This window comes from Sebastes umbrosus, chromosome 3, assembly GCF_015220745.1.
Source record: "Sebastes umbrosus isolate fSebUmb1 chromosome 3, fSebUmb1.pri, whole genome shotgun sequence".
NCBI classification, from domain to species: domain Eukaryota; kingdom Metazoa; phylum Chordata; class Actinopteri; order Perciformes; family Sebastidae; genus Sebastes; species Sebastes umbrosus.
Window position 1 is genome coordinate 24514693 of NC_051271.1, and position 22745 is coordinate 24537437.

The window sequence follows — 22745 nt, forward strand, 5'->3', positions numbered from 1 at the left end:
TGACTGTTACTTTGGTCTAAATAATTGGGCAGCCAATCAGCACTTGTTCTTAAGACAATATTTAATAAATCTACTGTGTAATTTGTTTTTCATTGTTTTTTGTCTAATAATTATGGCCTATCATTTTGATATTATGAGACCGTGTCTCATAAATATGACACTAGGTCATATTTGGTTTCTCATAGATAAATCAAGTGTTTCATTAAACAAAAAATGTAAAATATAGATAAATAAATAATTTAACTACAGTATCTCAGTGAACGAGGGCACATCCAAGAGTGGAGGTCAATCATCAACGTTTCTACTTCAACCATCTTAAGATATCATCATTAACAGTCAATCTTAAAGCAGTTCTGTAAAGATCAACCTGGCATTCAGCCGCCTCATCAGAAGCAGCGTTTCATCCCTTATTAGAGATTAGCTTCACAGAGACCCCCTGTAATGTGTTGTCACAGTAAGCCATGTTGGGTTGGCTATCAAAGTGGGAGCCCCACCGAGCTTTAGCAGAGCTCCCTCTTTATTGGCCTCAAAAAGCAGACCACATGTGGCAAGATCTTCAAAAAGTCAAGCAATCTGGATGATTTGACAGTTCACAGCGGGCGGCTATGTTGCTCATTTCTGAGACCAATTCTTCACTGTTTCTCCACCATTTTGCAAAGCTCTCTGCTTCAAATTGAATTTGCCAACCAGCACATGAAAATATTAATGATGTAATAAGTCAAGCTTGAATTCTTAGTATGTGCTATACACTGTGTGATGCTGAGTGATAAAGGGAATGAGATATGACCCTAATCAGTGAATTAAAGACACATTCATTCATATAAATGTGTTTTTTTTTACACGTATATTCGGGTAAACCACAAGTGTAAACTAGAAAGTTTTGAGATTAAAATCCAAACAGTCAACATGTTTTAAGACACTTTGATGATGACTGAAATATTCCCACTGTCTCATCCTACCATCAAGCGGAGCACACTTTTAATTTCAAGACATCATTTAGATTTAATATCACAATCCAGCGAGAAAAATAGTTTGCAACGCTCTGGATTTCTATTGACTCTCAATAGTCCAATTAGTTATACAAAATTTGGATCAACTTTCAGAAGACAGATTGCGCTGAAAAAACGGACTAATAAAGATTTAGAAGTGTGATAACATTTAGCTATGACCATTTGTGCGTTGTGGATTCACTTGCCATGAGAGAGGCATTGGGGGAAGATTTGAATAATTCATCCAAGTTAAACCCATTAAGAATATCCATGTGGACACTTTTTTGATGTTACAGACAGTGTATGATCTCAGGGTGCTTTCAAACTATATCTGGCTTTACTTATGGTGTCTGTTTTCCCCTGAAGCGACAAAGATCAACTGGCTCTTGTGTTAATTCTGTAGAAGTGTACAGTACAGAGGTCTTCGCTGCAGACTTGGCAGGCTAGCTCCCCTATCAGCATTTTGCCTGAACAAGGTCTCTCGAAAACTAGAGAATGACAAATTATTCAGTACATCTTTCACAAAATGAGGCATGAAGGAGCTCTTACTGTCAAATGGCTTTGAGTCATCAGCTCAAACTTTGATTAATATCCTACTTCTACCTCAAAAGTTTATCAGCTTGATGAGAGTATCACTTGAAAAAGAAGCCCATGTGAGAATTGCCACTTCCTACTTTCTTATTAATTCATATGAAATTAATGTTGTTTACTGATTTTCTGCAAACACATCAGTCCAATCTTCATCCATCTGATAGGTTTCCCCTCTTGAATTTCACACAAATATTTGGAGGTGATGCAAACCCCGGCAACAACCACAGGGTTAAAACAGGGCTGTGAGATCTCAGGGAAACATAAATCATCAAAAAATCGACTCCACTGTGAGTACCAGACAAAGAGCGTGCATGTGAACATTTGAATGAAAGGTAATTCAACACAGTGCTTGTCATGGATCGCAAAGAAAAACAACATCTAGCGATCGCCTCGTAGAGCATAAGAGCTGTCAGAGCCTTTTTTTATTTTTTGCCCAGCGGTCACTCCACTTTTCAAGGCGGAGGGCTTGACTAGGCCCCCCCACAGTGAGGGTGAGAATCAGAGAGTAGGTGGTTTGGCGTGTGAAGCAGGTGAGGCACCTTTGGGCCCTGACTGTTTCTCCCAACCTCGACATCGTGCTTTGCTCTCAGGCAGGACCTCTGCAGGCCTAAGGCGTATCTAGAGCGTACATTTTGGATGTCCATCTTTCAGTTTGAGCCTCAACAAACTCCCCCCAAATAATGACTGCTTGTCAAGCATGTAGTGGAAGAATCGGTCCTTGTATGTTTGTACGTATTCCTGGCTGTGTGATGAATCCAACAGGGATTAAAACACGACAGAGCCGAGGCTTGTGACCTCGGAGTGATTCCTTCAGTGGTTATTAGCCAGGGGCCACTATAAGGAGAGCTCTGGAGAGCTTCCCACACAAGAGCCGCAGCGACAGGCCCTGCACAGAAAAACTGCCAGGGAAGCACAATAAAGATAATTAGCAATGAGACCACTCGCCGCCCGTAGCCCCACCACCAGCAGCCCCGTATATCCCCTTGATATCTCACCCCCTTCATCCTCAAACTGTGCTTAACTCATCCCCTCATTCTCCTCTCCTCCATTTAACCATGTTCAGTATCTGTCAGTCCAATAAGCATCTCATACATGGAGAGTGGGAATGCCTCCAGCTAGTGGAGCAGTGGAGCAGTATACAGGTTATTGTTAAAAAAAAATAATAGTTGGCCTTGTTGCCAAGAGTTAGATGAGAGGATGGGTACTTATATCTGTCCACTTTTTAATGTCACCCCCCTAATTTCTTCGATTTCTTATTTTCTCATTTTTGTGAATTTCATCCATGCAGTAGTTCTTCATGTTTTCTCACCTCATACCGCTTAGCTTGTCTCTGTAAAATATAAATTTCCATCCAGGATGAATAAAATCCTATCTATTCTCTTAAAGGTGCAGTGTGTAGGATTTGGCGGCATCTAGTGGTATGGTTGCAGAGAACCCCTCCACTCACTCCTTCCTTTCCAAGACTGTGGTAACGTGAGCTGCCGCGTGTAAAACCGCGGTAATGCCGTTCGCCTCGCTCAGAGGCCATCTTGCCATAATAAGACTACTTTAGGAGCAACAGAAGTCAGTCGGAGGCTGGCGAAAGCTGGAGCTATAGCAGCTGGTTAGCTCAGCATGAAAGCAGGAAAACTACATTGTTTTTACACTTCTATTTTTGCACCGATTAAACAAACAAGCTAGAACGTGTTAATCGGTGAGCTTTTTGGTGGATTTTCTTACCTTACCTTGCTGTTTCCCCCTTGACTTTATGCTAAGCTAAGCTAGCAAGGAGCTGGCTGTAACTTCATATTTATGAGGCAAACGCGAAAGTGGTATCGATCTTCTCATCTAGCTCTCAGCAAGAAAGCAAATAAGTGAATTTCCCAAATGTCAAACTGTTGCTTTAAGCTTAAAGATGCTATTGATAACTTTGATAACATCCAGCCACTTCATTCACTTCACAACGAGTCGTTGCCAGGCACTTACCGTCAATCTCGGCCATTTATCAGTTTTTTCCACACTAACACACAAATCAGAGATACCATGTGATACCAACATTGTTTTACTATTGGCTCACTAGTCTTGTTAGAAGTGGGAACCAAACGTCAGATATCTTCCACAGAGATAAACAAAACATTAATTTTGGACCTGGCAGAATTTTTAAAATGATTAATTCACAATCATAATCATTTTTCTCAGGGAAAAGCCATACTTTTTATTCGGCACCCTTTCTAAAAGCTCTGTTAAATATTCGTCAACATAAAAATGTTATCAATAAGACCTTTAAGATAAAACAGTGTGCAACATTACACATTGAACATTAGCACTTGGATTACAGGCCGCAACACTGAACCCTCAGTCTGAGCTTTGCAAGAGAGTAAAATCAGTAGAAGAAAAAAAAAAAAAGCAAGGTCGTCTGGTGTTTAGCAACCCATTACTGGACCCACGACACTCCACCATTATCCCAGCCCTTCAGCCATGTTACTTCTGTCTGAAAACAAGGTAGTGTAATTTAGAATGCATTTCAGGGCAATTAAAATTTCTCAGGCACAATTACTTATTCCCCCAGTGGGGCCGCCTCAATCAGTCTATGTGTGTAATGGGTTTACGGCCTTGACGCGGCAAACATGTCCTGCCTATCTGCCTCGTGCTCTTCTCAAGGCTGTGGTTATTAATTGTGGCTAAAGTTGATAAATAAAATCACCAGTGCTCTTAATGCTAATTAGTGTTTGAGATAATATTTATGATTTCATAAGCACATATTTCTCCAAAGGCTCGGGCGTTGTGCCCCCTATCCATCGGTCATAGGCTGTCTTGGATGTAATCTATCTTTGGGGAAAGGAGAGGCCGAAAGAGGGGCCAGAGGAAACACAGGCAGTAAATACTAATAGTACTTAGTGGGTACTTTGGGAGCAGGAGTATTTCAGGCTATTTATTGAGCTGGGCTACTAAAGCGAAGACACAGGTTTTTATAGAGAGAAATATATGATGAATAGGATCGCAACACAGTGTAAACAAATATTTAAAGCAGCATGTAATCAATATTTTCTATATTAACAATAGATCACAGGAATACTTGTATGTGAAAGGGGGTTGCTCATGGTGGCAACCCAAAAGAGAGTTATCATCTGACTCTGCAGTTCCCCTGAGGATTGAGCCTCTTTCAGCTCATTATTCTGGTTTAACAGACTTTACAGTTTTCACTCTCACCACTCTCATCTGTGCATTTTCCAGCTGCAGCAGGCAGATGTTTTTAGCAAAAACCTCTAAAAACCTACTGTACGCTACCTGTCCAGTTAGTGACTATAGGTGGGGGAGATAGTGGAGCATTTACCAGCTAAAGACACAGATATTTCCCTCAGGAGTTAGACCAAAAAAACAGGAAGCTTCTGTTCTGTTCAGCGAGTCGAGTGGTCACGGAAAGTTCAGATGTCTTTTATAACAGCAGCACAGAGACAACTGAACGCTGTTTAAGACAGCAGAGTTGGAAGAAAGAGTTAGTGAATATTATGGCTATGAATGAAACCAAGTTACGATACCTGTTTTGACTGTTATCAGCTCTAATTAAATGTGTTATCGGTCGTTATATACATGCGGGTCAGTAGGGGCCTGCTATGCCTACTACATTGTAAAAGTGAAAGCAACACGTTGTATCAGGTTTTACAATGGAATGAAACGTTACGTTTTGAACACAAACAAAACAACTTGTTTAGGATTAGGCAACAAAACCACTTAGTTAAAGTGGCAGTAGGCAGTATATTTTTGGCATCATTGGGCAAAAACTCCATAATAACCTTTCAGCATATTGTAATTCAAGTGTTCTGAGAGATAACTAGACTTCTGCACCTCCTCATGGCTCTGTTTTCAGGCTTTAAAAAAATAGGAGACTTTGGCCAATCACAGGTCATTTCAGAGAGAGAGCGTTCCTATTGGCTGTGCTCCGGCTGGTGGGCGGTGCATGGTATTTCCTCATCTGATCTCAACATGGCTGCTGGGTCACAAACTTTCTCATTTTACAGCTAAACAGTACACTACAAGATGTTTCTGAAAACATTTGAGTCGATAAATAAGCATTACAGTAACAGAATATTGATTCATGTTTGATCAACGCTGCCTAGTTGTGAACACAAAGACAGCTACATGTGTTGGTTTCATACGGGATGCAATCCCCGGTCTCCTGGGTGAAAGTACTGTGTTTTCCATCACCCCAGACCTCCACCCCATATGGAGCTTTATGCTGTTTACATTACAGCGCCTGACGTCCACTTGTGTTCCTGCCATAACTATACAGTCACTAGAGGTCGTTGTCGTCTCCTTTTATTCCTCCTTTGGTGATCTACCATGTGAATTGATGATACAACCTACTAGTGGGTGCAGCAGGCCCCTTCTGACCCACATTTATGAGGCTTATAACAACTGATAATGGCCATTTAATGACCTGATAACAATCTAACTGTCTGGTTACGATGCAGTAAGTTAGTATACATATGCATATTTAAATGCATTTTTACGGGAGCTGCAGGTATTTGTATGCTCTCACAGTAATCGTTGTTAAAAGCAAGTGCTGCAGTGGCTGCCAATTTGTCTTAGAATATGTAAATATAATCCTGGAAACATGCTTTATTTTTTCAAAAAGGTCGATAACAGAAATGCTCAATGAGAGATTGCTTGAGTTACAAAAGCAAGTGGAAACAGAGACTAACTCGGACTCATGACTTTGGCTCTTTATTAATGCTAGTGTTGCTCCGCGTAGGCTGGATGTGCACAACTATTTGCTAATATGTGCCATAACAAGGTGATAGATAAAGATAATATGTCAATGTTGTGTTTAAAGTCTGTTTCTGCTGCCCGCAAGTGTCCAAAAATGTTATTGCAGGTTTAAGGATGAATTATATATCATGTAGATTATTACTTTTTACAAGTGTAGAGTAAGGGTAACAGCAGATTTCTTCCACTTCTAAACATGAACAGATGTGACTTAAAGTTATTTTTATCTGTGTTTTTTTACCATTTACCGAGCAGCTTTGTATGGCTTGATCCATTGTGGCTTCCCAGTACTTTGTAGCCTGCAGTGTGCTGCTGAGATGATCTTGACAGGAACCGCTTCCTCTCACTTGCCCGACGCACAGGCATTGAGAAGCACTTCAGCTACTTTTTAACATCACAACATGCTGGTGCCAGTGGCTCACTGGTCTGCCTATTGATCCAAGTCACCACATCAAGGTGAGCATCAGTGCTGCAGAGTCCATTGTGGGACCTCATCCTGAAAGAGCAGAGCTGTCCACAGCTCTAGGCGATGCCCGAAAGAGTGACAAGTGCTGAAACCACTTCAAGGGGGCTAACAGTGCCCTCAGCCCTTTCTAGTCGCCGCTTCAAAGCCGAGAGCAGCCTCTGGCAGTTCACCCCCTCCTCTTCCTCCCTCTCTTTCTACGGTCCTCTGGGGTAGCCGGTCCTCTTCGCCTCTCCGAGGGCCGTCAATGTCAAAGCATGAGTGAGTCCAGTCAAAGCTAGTCGCCCCCCTTCAACACACACATACACACACTTGTTTTTTCTTTTTTTTATCCTTTCTCCCTTTAAGTTTTCTCTTTCCCTCTGATGCGCAGGTCCCATCCCCTCTGCATGACTGGCCCTCTCTGACAAGTGGAAATCACAGAGATCCTACTGGCAAAAGATGGAGAGTGAAGAAGACTTCAGAAACGTGTACCCTACAGCTATCAGTGTCCTGAACTCCACAATGAAGACACCAAGCACAGCCTCGCTGCTATATACTATAAAAACTATAGTGAGAACATGTTCACAAAAAAATTTAAAGGGGGGGGGTTAGAGAAAAGGCTTTGCAGCATGGTGATTTTTTATTTATTTTTTTACTTTCTAAGATAAATAAGTGATAGAAAAGAGGCAAGAGAGGGAGTTTTACTTTGCCAAAAGGGACCTTGGGTTTTGCCCTGTGGGCATGGCAGCTTTCATTTTCCTCTTTCCTCCGCTCATATTCCCAGTCGGTTTCCGGAGTTATGATTGAGTTTCACATATTGGAGTTATATCTGGCAGCCAGACTTGTTTATCTGCTGGGGCTGATAACTGTACTGGCCTGAGTATGAGGCAGAAAGCAAAGGGGAGGGAGGAAGAGAGTGGGAGGGAGATACAGACAGACAGACCACTCATATATTCCCATCTCCTCCAGTCTTTTCTCATTGATTTAGCATGTCTTCATCAACAGCTTGACCCAGGTACGGCTTTTTTTCTTTATCTCGCACTCCAGCTTAGACCTCTGGTATGGACTTGACGAGAGACCCGACCGAGCGCGTGTCAGTCAAAACAGCTGAAAGTGGACTAAACAAGGCCAAGGACGTCATTTCTGGGGACATATGGGCGCCATATTAAAATGTTTTGATAGATTTTTGATCAAAAAGCTGCAGTTCAGATGTCTATTGTTTCTGAGATTAAAATGTCAGACTTAATTAGCTATTAATATGCTCAATAGCATATAGCACTCTGGCTGCACTTTTTGCTCTTCCGTTGCATTATTGCACACTTGCACATTTTACCATTTGCATATTTGCATGACTGTATATGTGTACTTAGGTACAAATTTCCATTTTCCTGCTCTCGCTCTGTGTTTAATTGTGTTGATGTGTCATTGATGTTGTCTTTTGTATTCTGTTTTTATGTGAACCCTGCTGCAAAACAATTTTCCCCTCGTGGGACAATAAAGATAACCTAACCTAATATTTATTGTCTCTGATACCCATGTATTCATGAGTCAAAGTACTTATGTTGCGATGACATCAGAAGTGAGTCCAGGTTCTAACTGGAAAATAGAAGCAATAGGTGACAGAGGGCAAAAACACAATTTGGCTCAATCTCACTAAAACTTTAGTGTCACAACATGTTGAAGTCTGTCAAGGACCGGCTGTTGATTCCAGTTGAAAGGAAAGTGAGACAAAGAGACTCGGGGAAGGTTGGGAGAAGGGGGGGAAAGAAAAAAGAGGACTGAGGGAAAGCGAAAGAGAGAGAGAGCAAGCAGTGCTTGCTGGACCCTGACTGCGTGCGAGGCCTCAATTATTCATGCGGCAGTGCACATGTCAAGAGCCCACAGACAAGCACAACAGCAAGGCCGAGCGCAAATCAAACAGCGCATCCGTGGGCAATGCCCACAATGCACCTGGAGGAACACACCTCGGCGCATTTCTCTGTTGTTCTCGGATAAACAGAGAACAGGGCTACCTGAGCACTGCCTGATTCTCCTCAAGAGCCAAGAGCTGCTGGAACAGTCTTTGTTTGGTTGTTTTTTTTACATTTACTCACTTCTTTTTTTTGGCAGAGATGTCGGTGCCAGTGGGTTCCATCTTTTCATGGCTCATTAGCCCACTGTTTGGTTCACTTTATTGTTCAGAACTAGTTATTATGCCCTTAGTGTTGTTTAAGTCCACTGCCTCCCTTTGCTGGTCCCCAACATGTCTACATTAACTACAGCTGAGGTTTGTCTCCTCAATTGCTGGAGGTTAACGGATGGCTCCAGACTTTCATTCTCATCTTGTCTTAGTTTATCGACCAATGCCTCGCTGTCTATTCTATTTTTTCTCTCCACATACTCCCAAGCCTGCTCCCGACACTCGTGCAGACTTTTTTCAATATTATTATTGTATTGTTCAAGGCTAAAAAAAAACAGAAAACATGCAGCACTAGAAATTGCAGCTAATCATTCAAGAAATACTCCAAAACTTACTGACTTGGCTTCATTGTGGTGCAATATGCTGCATGTTTAATTGTCTTATAATATATTCTAATGACCAAACTAAATTGACATTTTGTTTTGTGTTTCGGAGGGGTGCTATTTTACCAGACAAGGAAGTTGCAGTAGCTGTTGAAGTTAACTGAACATTTGTCGTGTAAATAAAAAAATAAGCTGATTTGAGAGATGTTCTTACAACAACCTGTATAGCTGCATCAATCTCAGCCAAGCTTGTGGCCATTTCTGTGATTTTTCTGTTGTTGTTTTTCTTGCTCATACAAGAAGATGACGTTCCCATAATCCTCCCTACAAAGGTGCGAATGGCTCAGTTGTTTTTAATGGAAACAATTTGAATTACTGAAAAACGTTATTTTGACAGACAGCTCTAGGGTTGTTTTAAGGTGCTGTTTAGGTTGCTTTGAAGATGAAATCTTTTGCATGATTTTATAGATGATTTAATAATCACACCTTTGTTTAATTTTGATTTTGTGGCATATTTTGTATTAGCTGTCTTCTGTTGTTTGTCTGTAACTCATTGCTATTGTTGCCTATCTTGGCCATGACACCTGAAAAGAGCTTTTTAATCACAATAAGGCTTTCCAGGTTAAAGAAAAGTATTTAAAAAATCTGAGTAATTTAGAGGTCTGGAACCAGGATAATTGTTGCACTGTAAAAAAAAAGAATATGAATGCAATATTTTGTTGTTTATAACTCAGTATATGGAGACTTGAAGGTCCAGTGTGTAGGATCTGGCGGTAACTAGTGGTGAGGTGAGGAGATTGCAACCAACTGAAGCCTCTCCTGTGTGCCAAGCGTGTTGGAGAGCTACGGTGGCCGACCTGAAAACGCAATTGGCCCTCTCTAGAGTTATTTGCAGCAGAGCCAGTGCGTAGGTGAGAAGTGAGTGGTGAAGCAAGAGAGAGAGAGTGGCGGCAACGGGAGCAAGTAACGGGAGCGAGAAGTCTGTCATATTTGTTATTGTGTTATATGTATTTATTGTATTTTGGATTGTACATGACACTGTGATGTTATATTGTGATGATGTTGTGTAGTGTGTTTATTGTGTCTGTGTTTAGGAATGCAGATGGAAATTAGCGCCCCTGCTAAATCTGGTGCACCCATCTTTTTGTTTCTATATAAATAATGAATGTCTGGGCTACTGGTGAAACATGGCGGCAGGAGAGGACCCACTCCCTATGTAGATATAAACGGCCCATTCTAAGATAACGAAAACACAACGATTCTTATTATTAGTTGATTATACACTAAAGAAAACATACCTATTAATATTATATTCAATTTCTGTCAATAGATCCTCCTGATTGTTGCACATGGTTTCTTTAAACCATGTTTCTGAATTCATGTTGCCTGTGAGGGTCTCAGCAACCTCAAAGCGCCAATCCACTGCCACTTTCACCCAAGGGCCATCCTGTTAGTGCCCTCTCTGATTGGCTCCCTGCTGTCGCTGACAGGAAGCACTCATGGGTCACCTCGGGTCGGCCTCGGGCTCACCGGAGTCTGGGACAGATGCCCACAATCCTTGGGAGGACTGCGAAGCCACACAGCCAGCAAATTTAACAAACTGCCACATGTGCAGAGCAGGGCCGTTATGCATGAGTGGGTTCGGCCAAAAATAACTAATTTCATCATACAATTTGTTTTTTTAATTATTTTTCAATAATTTGTTGCCATAGATATATATTAAAATAAAAATAAACAATTACAAACATTTCTGTGAAAATAGTGTCATGATAACTGGCTGTCCTGCCATAAAGTCAACTTTTGTTATGCCTATAATGTTCTTTTTTTTCAACACTGTCAGAGAAGTGTTAATCAAATTATGTGTTTTAGCACTGAGCTCATAGTTTGTGGTGCTGAATTATATTGAGAGGTTTTTCTACTGTAATATTCTACCTCTTCATGTAGGTAAATAAGGATCTGTTTTCTTCTTCTTTAAAAACAATGTAATATTTTTTAGTTTTGCACTTCATCTTATATGATTTATTTCTTGTTTGCATATTGCCCTTGTTAAGTAAGTTAAGTTTGTGACTTGCAGCTGTGAAAAGCGGTATATAAATACATTTTTCTTACTTACTTAAATAAGAATGTTTAAATATAATGCAGTACAACACAACTTATATCTATGAATTTACACATTTCCAACCGTCTAAAACCTGAACATTATGAGCTCCGTGAAGATAGATGTTATAGTAGAACAGTTGTATTAGATTGTAGAGGTGTACCTAATAAAGTGGCCACTGAGTGTATGTCGTGTGTTTTTTCATGATCTTTGTATTTTTTTTCCAGTATTTTCTCAGTTGCTTGACTTTTGCAGTTATATAAGGCCTTGCACATCCTTCAATGTATTTGTATTGTACACTTGAGACAAAGGGAGACAACTCCTCTGTTGTCAACTCGTCCTTAAGACACTATACTGACTGCAGATTTCTACAACACTTAAAATACATTATTGGCCCAATCCCTCTGAGTTTGTACCCTGAACTTAATGTTCACTGTCCTGACAGACATGAAATGTGCGTGGCACATGTTTAAGGAGCGCAGTGGCTCCAGGAAGACATTTCTTGAGACATAATTTTACCGGTCAGTGAATCCCATCTCTTCCTTCATAGGAGACTCTAACCTGCAATAAATGCAATAATCTAACATGTTTCCTCTCGACCTGCACTGCTCAACATCAATTTAGAAGTATTTTCAAGGGAGGGCACAGAAGCCCTTTGGGCCATTCGGATTTTACTGTGAATCTCCCTTCCCCTCTCCTTCCTTGTTTGCTTGTTCATGCAACATTAATATATTTTTGTGGTTGAGATGGCCTTTTGTTTTTAGAGGGGTCACATTGAAGCGGCACCAAGAGGACACTTTAAAAGTGCAAACATACAAGGGATTTTTTTTTCTTCTATATGACATGTTCAACAAGCTTCACAGGAAATTACCTACTCTAGAGTGGCTTCAGTGTTTGTGTGCAGTAAACCCACAGAGGAACACTGCCACCATGTTTCCACTGTGGGTTGTTGGGTTTGTTCAGCAAACATCTGGGACTGATGGGGGGTTTGTATCAGCTGAAGGCCTTCCTATTGTCGCAATAAAGTGTTTGAGAGTCATCCTGCCTGTGCAAGTGTCTCTGTGTACACAAATACAGATATTCACTGTTCATTTAAGCCCAAGACCATAGCTCATACTTTCCATCCACCTGTAAGATTTCTATCAGAGGTAAGTGAGGGGAATACAGGGGCAAAATAAATACAAGCACTGATACTTTTCTGGATTGTATACCATACAGCATCCTCTTTACACTCAGAGATTTATCAGCGGGTTGATTCTCTCCCCTTAAACCCTGAGCAGCCAACCTTGGCGTTCTCCATAGAGGCAAATAAGAAATTGTGTGAGTTGAATATTGCATTGTGTTTATGTTTTGACATCTATTGTGAGAACTGCACACAGGTTCGACGTCTGCTCAGATAGCTGCTGGGTTAATAAAGGCTGACAAGCAACATGACGGGAACTGTGTGTGGAAACGTATTATTTTGTGTGCAATTCCTGAAAGGCATAAAGTGTTCCCGCAGGTTATAGATATATATACTATAGGTATATATATTTAAAGGATAGCTTGAAATAATACTCACATGCCCAGTTTGGACACAAGGAACAATTACAGCAACTAAAAACTGTTTTAATGTACATGTGTTCATGTGAATGTTGAAACAACAATGGGTTAAAAAAATTTGAACATATCCTTTAATATAACACAACACTCTGTTCTGGGTCAGACTGATCTCATACACCGTTCATACCTACGCCCTAAAGTTAGGCACTGTAATTTGTATATATCCCACAAAATCAATTTGTAGGTTGTGAACCATTAAGTATAAAGAGCGACAAACACCATGTAGGGAGGAGGTCGGGGTGGATGGTTGGGTCCAAAAACACTGAACTTTCATCCAGGAGGAAACCAGAAGTCAACGTTGATCTATTTGTCATGTAATTTCTGTAAGTTACGCCACTTCTGGAGTTATCTTAACCCAAACCATGATCTTTTCCTAAACCTAACTAAGTTATTTCCTGTGAAGTTTAATTTGAAAAGACGGGAGCAGAAATTGACACGTGCGTCATATGTTGTGGGACATTCGTAAACGACCGAAAAATGCGGAATAACTTTTCCTAAAAAATTATACGAGGATATGGGTCTGGGTAAATATGATGTGAATATACAGGAGGCCTACCTAATTTTCAATGGCCTTCGTTGCTCTTAGTGGTTTTAATGTTTTAGTGATTTATTAGTGATCTTTTATTTTTTATAAAATGTTGATGTTTCTGTTTTTTTTTTTAATTTGTGCACATTACGCACCTATTGTTGTTTTGTTGCTTTTGTTGATGATATTTTACTCGCCGTTCTCTTTACAGCACTTTGGTCAACTTGATTTTTAAACGTGCTATATAAATAAACTTGACTAGACTAAGTATTTTGCAATTAACGTCATGTCTCGTTTGTGTAAAAGTGACAAGTTTACTTAGACTTATAAAACCTTAATGTCCCCAATGGGGCAATTGGTGATACAGCACAATAAACAGTACATATAGACACAATTAAAACAAATAATAACAAAACAAACAGTCAACAAAAGTCCATGATCGTGATCTATCAATAAATGAGACATATATTTCACATCCCTATGTATTGCACGACCCCCGGTCTGTGATGAAATATGTAATTGTATTGCACGTTGCCCTACTACAGCTTGTTAAGTTGTTGTCTTCTCGGATAACGTGAATGCTTGTCTTCATCTCCGGACGACATGAGATATGGCCAATATTAGATGACACAAAAGAACAATTAAAACTTGCTAAATTTCTCTCGTAGATGGTTAGATGGCCAAGCCGACTTGTCTTGTTTCCGGTTCACAACCTCTACTTCTTCTACTCTGTTTACTGGCAGATTACAGCCTGTAGCGCCAACTTCTGACCAAACTACGCTGTAGCTAACAAACCGAGTTTATTCCCTCCAAACCAGTTGATGGAAATGCGCCTAATTAGCTTTTATTTTTTTGCGACAATTAAAAGGTTTACTTAAAATTTGCTTGATAATTGAACGTAAACAGTGACTACTGTTTTTCCTTTTGCTTACTGGAAAAATAAATGCCTAAAAACTATTAATGAAAAACTGAAGGTGGAAGGATGGCGGGTCTGCAGTGAAATTATTAAAATGTGTGGAGCGGTAATTAGCACAGCCTCTGTGAACTGCCAGACTCGAGTTAATCACACCCTCACTGAGGTGGCATTGGCCAGATATAGATGAACACACACACACACACACACACACACACATACACAGCTCTTCCCCATATCTCTGCAAGCGAGCAAAACAGACTCACTCTACCAAGTAAACACAGTCAGCCACGTTGGTGTGCTGTGTAGACAGCGAAAGCCAGCGCGGCGGCATGCTGCCCTGCGATGGCACCGGTGACTGCTTTATCAGCATCCCATCATTTATGTTGTGTTAATTAGGTCCCTGTGGCTGCGGCTGGCTGGTAGCGGTGGCTGGTCCCGTGAAGGGGGAGAAGGATGGAGGCGAGGAAGAAAAGGAAGGGGTGGTCCTCACAGACATAGTCACATTAACATGCCCTCAGCAAAGGCACCAAACTGAGATACAGACATGTCATAATTAATGTTAGTGAATTATTAATGCGGCTGTGTTTGTGTGTGCAAGCTCTTGTGATTTTGCATGTTTATCCGCAGCCTTCTGTGATTTAGAGAGAGAAACATTCACTCCGAGCTGCCTCCTTCCTTCAGCGATGAGGACAAATGTCATCATCTGGAACCCGGGGTGAAGCTCAGCTGCCGTAAGGCCCCCAGCTCAGCCGTCTTACCTGCTCATTAGCTCAGGACGAGGTCAGCGGGTCAGGCAGGGGAGAGCCGCAGCACGCCGGCGCCGCGGTGCACAGGGGCCGACACACAGGCGGTCCTGCAGGCCCTGCCACCGTGTTATTAGCTCACAGTCATGCTGCCGAGGGCCGGTGCAGGTCGCACACTATGCTCCTCCACCACAGCTCCTATGAGGATCCTACAAGTACACAAACACACGTTAAGCTGTGAACAGTAGAATACAAAACACTCATAGAGAGTACTTCCCAGAAAAGGATGAAAACTTGCACACACACACACATTAAATGGAAAGGCTGAGTGGTATTAGGATCCATATTGACAGAGTGGAATCCCATAAGCACCCGCATTCTCTCCGTATGTCAAATATTCCTCGAGGTGCGGATCATTCAGTTTTATTACCTTGTTTTAAAATTCAATTGCACAGGAGATTTAAGTCTTTCGGTGGAATAAAAACACACACGCATATATACTTACACACATTCTCTGGAGGTATTACTGTATTACTGTATTACTGACAAAGTGAAATACAGATTAAAGGACCAATCCTGAATTTTTGTGACCATATAAATTTGAGTTAAATCCATTTCTGGGCCTAAATTTGAGGAGTTTGACCCACAGATGAATAAATATACAGTACTTAACTTGAGTATTTCCATTTCATGCTACTTTATACTTCAACTCAGCTACATTTAAAAGGGAAATATTGTACTTTTAACTTTACTACATTTATTTAAAGGAACAGTGTATAACATTTCAGGGGATCTTTTAGCAGAAATGGAATATAATATTCATAACTATTATTTCATTAGTGTATAATCACCTGAAACTAAGAATTGTGTTTTTGTTATCTTAGAATGAGCCCTTCATATCTACATACGGAGCGGGTCCTCTTCACGGAGTCCGCCTTGTTGCTCCGCCATGATTCTACAGTAACACAGAATGGACAAACTATACACTTGCTCTAGAGAGAGAACTTTCATGTTTTTACGTTACCTGAAGGCCACCGTAGTTCTCTTGTAAAACTGTGGCAATGTGAGTCACCCAGTGCAAAACCGTGGTACCACCAGCCGCCGTTGGACTTCCGTTGCTCTTAGTGTTATTATGGATGGCCTCTGAGCAAGGCGAACGACGCTACCACAGTTTTGCACTTGCGGCTTACCACGTTCTTGGAAAAGGAAAAGTAAGCGGTTAGTTGCAATCTGCAACAACACCACAAGATGCTGCCAAATCCTACACACTGTACCTTCAACAGACTTTATAAATAACGATTTTTAATTACAGAGTTTATAAAATACGATGCATTATTAGATTAAACTACCTATTTATAGATACATGCATCAGTAATATCCATCCAGTAATACTATACATAGTAATTTAACACTTATGGGCACCATTCCTGTGTCAAGTTCATTTTTTAATTTTTGATACTTTATGTACTTTTACTTACATAAGATTTTGAATGCAGGACTTTTAGCGGTTATGTAGTATTTTTACATTGTGCTACTTTTACTCCTCCACCACTGAAGTGTGCAAACATTGTGATTAAAACAAACAGCATCATAAAACTATAACGGAGATTTAGTTGTTGAGAAAATAATCTCACCACAAGGACCATTTTGGTTCTGTAATTTCTGATCATATTGCGTTTTGTCTGAGCATTTTAAGGACTTCTCACCTGCGTTGGCCTGAATCTGAGGTTCAAAGTTCAGTCTTAACCTTGGAAACAGTAGTTGAGTAAACGATCTCACCACGTCTATTGTCTAGTGTTGTAAATTTGTGTTTTAAATTTGTTGTTAATTTGTGTTTTTAATATTTAACATTGTTTTTACTGTTTTATCGTTTTATTTATAATTTTTTTTAATATTTTTTTTATTATGTAAAGCACTGTTATTATTTAGTTGTTGTGTTAGTGTTAGTTCATAAAAGCCCTGCCAATCAATTTGGGAGTTTTATAAAGGGTTCCCTCTTTTGGAGCTGCCCTTTTGATCACTTTGAATTTGGGATTGTGCCTTTAAAGTAAGAACTTGTGATTTTCTATTACATGTTCGTATTGAATTATGTAGACATTGAACCTATGTTGCTGGTCAGTGGAGAAAAACACAAGTTATATTAAAATATTTTGAATAAACTGTACAATCTGAACAGAGGAGCCGTGGTCACCGCTGCTGGGATGTCACATTTCTTTAACTTCTGTAACTTCATTTGATCTTGCATTGAGTGTTGCAGCACTTGTGATACATTTCAGAAATCGAAACCGTTTCACACCCAGTCAACAACATAATTTATGCATCTGAAGCAATGAGGGAATATTTGAACACACATTACAGAGGCATGGCAGTTTTATATTTTCTTTTACATACCCTATATAGAACCCCACCCCCCAAGACATTTAAATTTCTAATCACCACATAGCTTTAATATCATACAGACAATAAATAATTTAGACAAATGTCCAGTCGGCATAATTCATTAACTCTCGCTCAAATCCCTCTTTATTTCCAATCTGTCCAACCTTGAAACACTTTAATCCGCCGATGTTAAATGAGATAAAATCATAATTATGGCAGCAGTGGCTGTTATTTAAACCAGATCAAGGACAAGAAGGACTGCGGGGATGGAGGGATGTAGCATGGATAGCCATGCAGGAAGAGGAGGAGGAGGAGGAGAGGGCTGTAAATGGGCCAAATCCTCCCAGACCCTTGGCACTTTGTAGAGGGTGTATTTTAAACCCATAGACCATGAATGTCTTCATGAACTAAAAACTAACCTTTTAATGGCCACACAGGGAAAGTACAAAAGTAAATCTAGGCTTTTCAAGTGAGTTGAAACAGATACAGACCATTCATAGTGTCATGTTAAGAGGCTTTTTGTGTTTTACTGTAACACCAACATTCATACAATTTGTCTGATAGTACCGCTGGAGCCGAACGCAACCCAACGCAACGCTGTTTACCATTTGTGCATTGGTATTTGGCACTGTCCAAGCGTTGGAGCAGTTTGCGTCACTCTTGCATCAGTGAGCTTTGAATAAAAGAAATAAAGTTTGTCTCCTGCGTGTGTCTTGAGCTGCACATGTAAGCAAGCAGAGCCTTGGAGTATCTATGACTGTGTGGTCAGGAGTGGAGGAGTCACTGATGGAGAGAAACTGTTATTTGATAGCAGTCTGGTCCAGATGACTTTGGCTGGGTGTGGACGCCATGAAGAGGTGTGCTTGTGTGTGTGTGTGTGTGTGTGTGTGTGTGTGTGGTGGTGGACAGTGGCCAGAATAGCAGCCGTCTGTGTTTGTGCAGCAGCGGGCCAAGAGGAGCACGTCTGCGTCGTAGCCACAACCTTCAGTGCCCTGCCCGTGCAAAGCCACCTTAGCCCCGGCTGCAGAAGTACAGGAAAACCACTGCAGGAATAACAAGTCCAAAGATGTTGGATAACATCAAGTCTCTATCCACAAAAGTCAAGAATGAACATGAAGAATGTCAATGTTTGCGCAGAGAGAGAGAGGGAGAGAAAAAAGACATCTTAAAATATACATTTATTCAGAGCCTGTGCAAGATCAAACAGTAAAATTGATCTGCTCTTCCTTCAACCCTCGCTCTGCACCCTCCCCTCGATTCCCCTTCTCACCAAGTATCGACTTTCCACACGGGGCCATCGCCATGACGACTCCAGCCTGGCCCGCTGTCACCTCTCCTCAGGGCAGAACCCTGACTATTATGGGATACGGTTCATTTGACTGCCTTGGGCAAAGATGTGTTTGGAGGAGAGCGCACAGAGCCCCATTCACATACACACTGTCTCTTTCACACACACACACACACACAATCATAGACTTCTTAACTGGGCCCTATTGTCTCACAGCAGCGAGCCACTGTTTCCCAGGGGCCCCCTTCAGACCACAAACTACAGTCTAATCAAGACTATGAATGTAAGCCAAACTAATGCTACAACTCTCCAGGATCCTCTTGCATTGATCCAAAAGGAAATCGGATTACTCACTGCAACCCATCACATTTAATTAATCAGTCAGTTCCTTTAAATTGCTTCTTCGCTGACACTTTTTACAGCAAAGAAATGTTAGGAAACGTCCAAAATGCTAAAGGATTTTGTAAAGGTATATAGGAAGTGACCCAAATTTAAAGTGACATCCTCCTGTAGTAACATTTCATTTCAATTGGCTTTAAAGGTGTGAAAAGTTTTGAAACACTTTTGCAAAAGTAAAGGAAATAACATGGATACATATTAAGGGTTTAAACAACAACTATAACAGTGACAATATCCAGAAATAAGACTTACACAAGACATTTATACTCTATATAAATATAAATCTATATGACAGTGGGCTGGATGTTAAAGGATGAGAGCGGTGATATTCCAGACTTGCAACAAATCCCATGAAAAGATTGCTGCTTTCCAAATCGTATACTTGTTCCTTTTACTTTTAGTACGTACTACAGCCCTTACAAAGTATGTTGCATGCAGTATGCCCTGACCGTCTTGCTCTTATATCCCCTACGCAGAGGATTGTGGTTCAGAATAACCAGGAATGCATGCTGGCTTGCATACTGCAAAATGCGACCAGATGTAGTAGGACATCCTGGTAATTACAGCATTTGACATATGTATTGGGACATACTAAATCTTTTTCTGGCATATTACTAAATAGTATGGTAGTATGGGTATTGGAACGCACAAGAAGTCTCTCAATACTTCCTGACTTCCCCAGCCTGTCTGCTTTTCTCTGTCCCAAGCCGAGTCATTAAAACCTTATCTCATATAAAAAATATATGTCATGAATATAAAACTTCATTATTTAAAAAGGCTGATTAATGTCCTAAAACAGCTGGGCACTGTGATTGTCAATGAATCCTAAGACCAAAACCAACAAGGCATTCATTTTTATTCTCTCAGAACCTTCTGACTTCCATTGTTTGGGGCACTCAACCCCCAAAACACTGGTTTATCATTTATTTATTATTTTTTTAAAAAGGGCCACAAAAATATAATTATTCAAACAAAAAAACACACAGCTGAGCACTGTAGGTTTTAGCAAATGTTACTCAAACAGGACTAACTACTGCATTTGTTGGGGACTATTTTCAGCAGCGGATTAATACACATTGGTGCTCAAGTGAGTACAACAACAGGATGGTCTATTTGGGATTTAGTCAAAATAAACTACAGCAACCACGTTCATTGTAATAAAGCAACATGTCACCCAGCGCAACAGTTATATGTTATATATATATATTAAAAAAATGTGTTTTTTGTTTAATAGTTTTTGGACAACAATGGAGCTCTATGGTACAGAGGAAGAAGATATATCAGACTTTAGCTGCAGAGCCAAAACTTGCTGGTATGAATTCATTGTTGGTTTTGGGCTTTTCTTTGGATTTGTTGTTGCAAAACAAAAATATAGAATATCACCAGACTTAATCAAAGGTTAAACTATACATATAAATAGTACTGAGTCATTTATACTCACAAAAAATAAACATTACGTGTCAACAGGCTAAAAACACCCACTTCAGAATATACCAAATGTACAGCACAGTAATATAACAGATCAGTCAGTGAGATACATTACTTACAGATGTGACACAGTTAGTTAGAACATCTGGCTTTGTGTGTATCATCATATAATGTAACTTTTGACTAAATCATTGGTGAAATGTGGAGCCACTCCATTGCATTGTCACAGTTTTTAAGCTTGCATAATGCAACATAATTGGAGACTACAGAGTCCAAAGTCCGAAACACAATTCATTTGATAGCATAAGTGAAGAAGTGCTGTTGTGGCTGGACGGATGCTGGGTTTGGTCCAGTGGTGCAGATATGGATGCAACAGCTCCTGTGGAGGCAGATCTCAAATTGGTCAGAGAGGAGGATCAATACCACCAGGAACAGATAGAGAGAATGATGGGCATCACAGGCATCTCACTGAAGTAAATTACATTAGAAACTGAGACACTGATTCATGATGAAAAAAAGTAGAGGAAGGATGAAAAAACAGCCAGAGGGAGTTTTTTCAGGATAAGTCAGCTCTTAAATTGATGGACTCTCAGTTCCAGAAACATCAGGTTATCGTTTGTAGTCTGAAGTCGATTTTTCAGTTGAGGATTTTCCAGTTTTGGGGGTTATTTGGGTGTGTATTATATTTGCTGCCATTACTTTGTTTGAAATAGTGATTAATGTGGCAATTGTATTGAAAAAGAGTTGAATCTGTTATCTTAAACCTCCAAAATCCCTATAAAAACAGGTAATGATTGTTTATACAACAACATATTCCCTTCAGTGTGATATTAATAGAATATGTTTACAGGATGCAATTGAGGAAGAAGCATTCAGATCTTCTGATTAAGTAAAAGTACTCGAGTACGGTGCTGAAAAACGAAGCGCAATGAACGCGAAAGAGCCATAACTGCAGTTCTTCAAATGGTCACTTGATGTTGACTCCTAAAGCGAGTCAATGTCCATAGACCCCTATGTAAAAATACCAAACATTACAGCAGAAATACACATGTTTACAGCCCGGTACAAAAAACGGTTTTGGTCTTTATAGCTAATATAAAATTTATATAGCTAATTACTTTTTTCTGTGGCCGGGAGGCGTGTTCATATGTTTCAGGCAGGAAAAAATTCTTTGTAACATAGGTAAACATGTCAGGAGTCACAGGATCTGTTTACTGATTGGCTGCAGGTCCTCTCTGGCTGCACTTCGCCACTAACAGTTAAACTTTTCCCAACTTTTAGTTTGGCCGCACATTGCAGCAGAATCAAACGCCCGCAGCTTTTCATAAACATTGCCTATAAGCTCGCCGCAGGCCGCACTTCGTCACTGCTCTGGTGTGAATTTGGCGTTAGGCTGTGTTGTCACTGCCAAGATGCCGACGGCCGGAGGCACCCACTTTGAGCTTCACAACGGCTCTTCAGAAACCTATGAATGACGTCACAGAGACTACGTCTATATTTTATACAGTCTATGGAAAATATAATTAAAGTATTAAAAGTAAAAGTACTCATGATGCAGATAAATGCCCCGCCTGTGAGTGTTATACTATTATGTTATTGGATTATGAATTGTGATGCATTAGTGTGCATCATAAGCTCATTATATGTTTTGGGTGTGGAATTCTGTAAAGTAACTCGCAACTAAAGCTGATTTAAAGTGGCACAAAATGGAAACACAAGTAATTTGTACAATACATGAGTAAATGTAGTAAGTTACATTCCACCAAAGGCAAGAAGTGAATAAGGTCCTCACAAGCCTGTCAAAGTGGTTTGTGGAATATGGGCCACAAATTAAATATAAAATGTCCGGAGCAGAGTGAGTCTATGCTCCAATTCCTTGACCTAAAGCTCCTCCTCTGGTCAGAGCTCATCAACACCGGATTTATTTTTTAAAGCTCGTCTGCTGGCGATCATGATCTCTGCTTCTCTGCAGTCCGTCATGTTGGGTATCCGCCCCCAGCCTCTCGTGTGAAGTGACAGTGTAGAAGTAGGTGACCAGTGGGTGGCCCCCGCGAGAGCCAGCCCGGAGGTCAGCCGGTCACTGTCCCTACGAG

General features: G+C 40.5%; 1 long non-coding RNA gene across 1 annotated transcript; it reads left to right on the plus strand.

The window, feature by feature from the left end:
- The first annotated feature begins 128 nt into the window (after nucleotides 1–128).
- Nucleotides 129–22166, plus strand: LOC119485413. Its single transcript, XR_005206260.1, has 3 exons — nucleotides 129–141; nucleotides 5296–5300; nucleotides 22045–22166. It is a non-coding gene; the product is annotated as an uncharacterized LOC119485413 (long non-coding RNA).
- The last annotated feature ends 579 nt before the right edge of the window (nucleotides 22167–22745 follow it).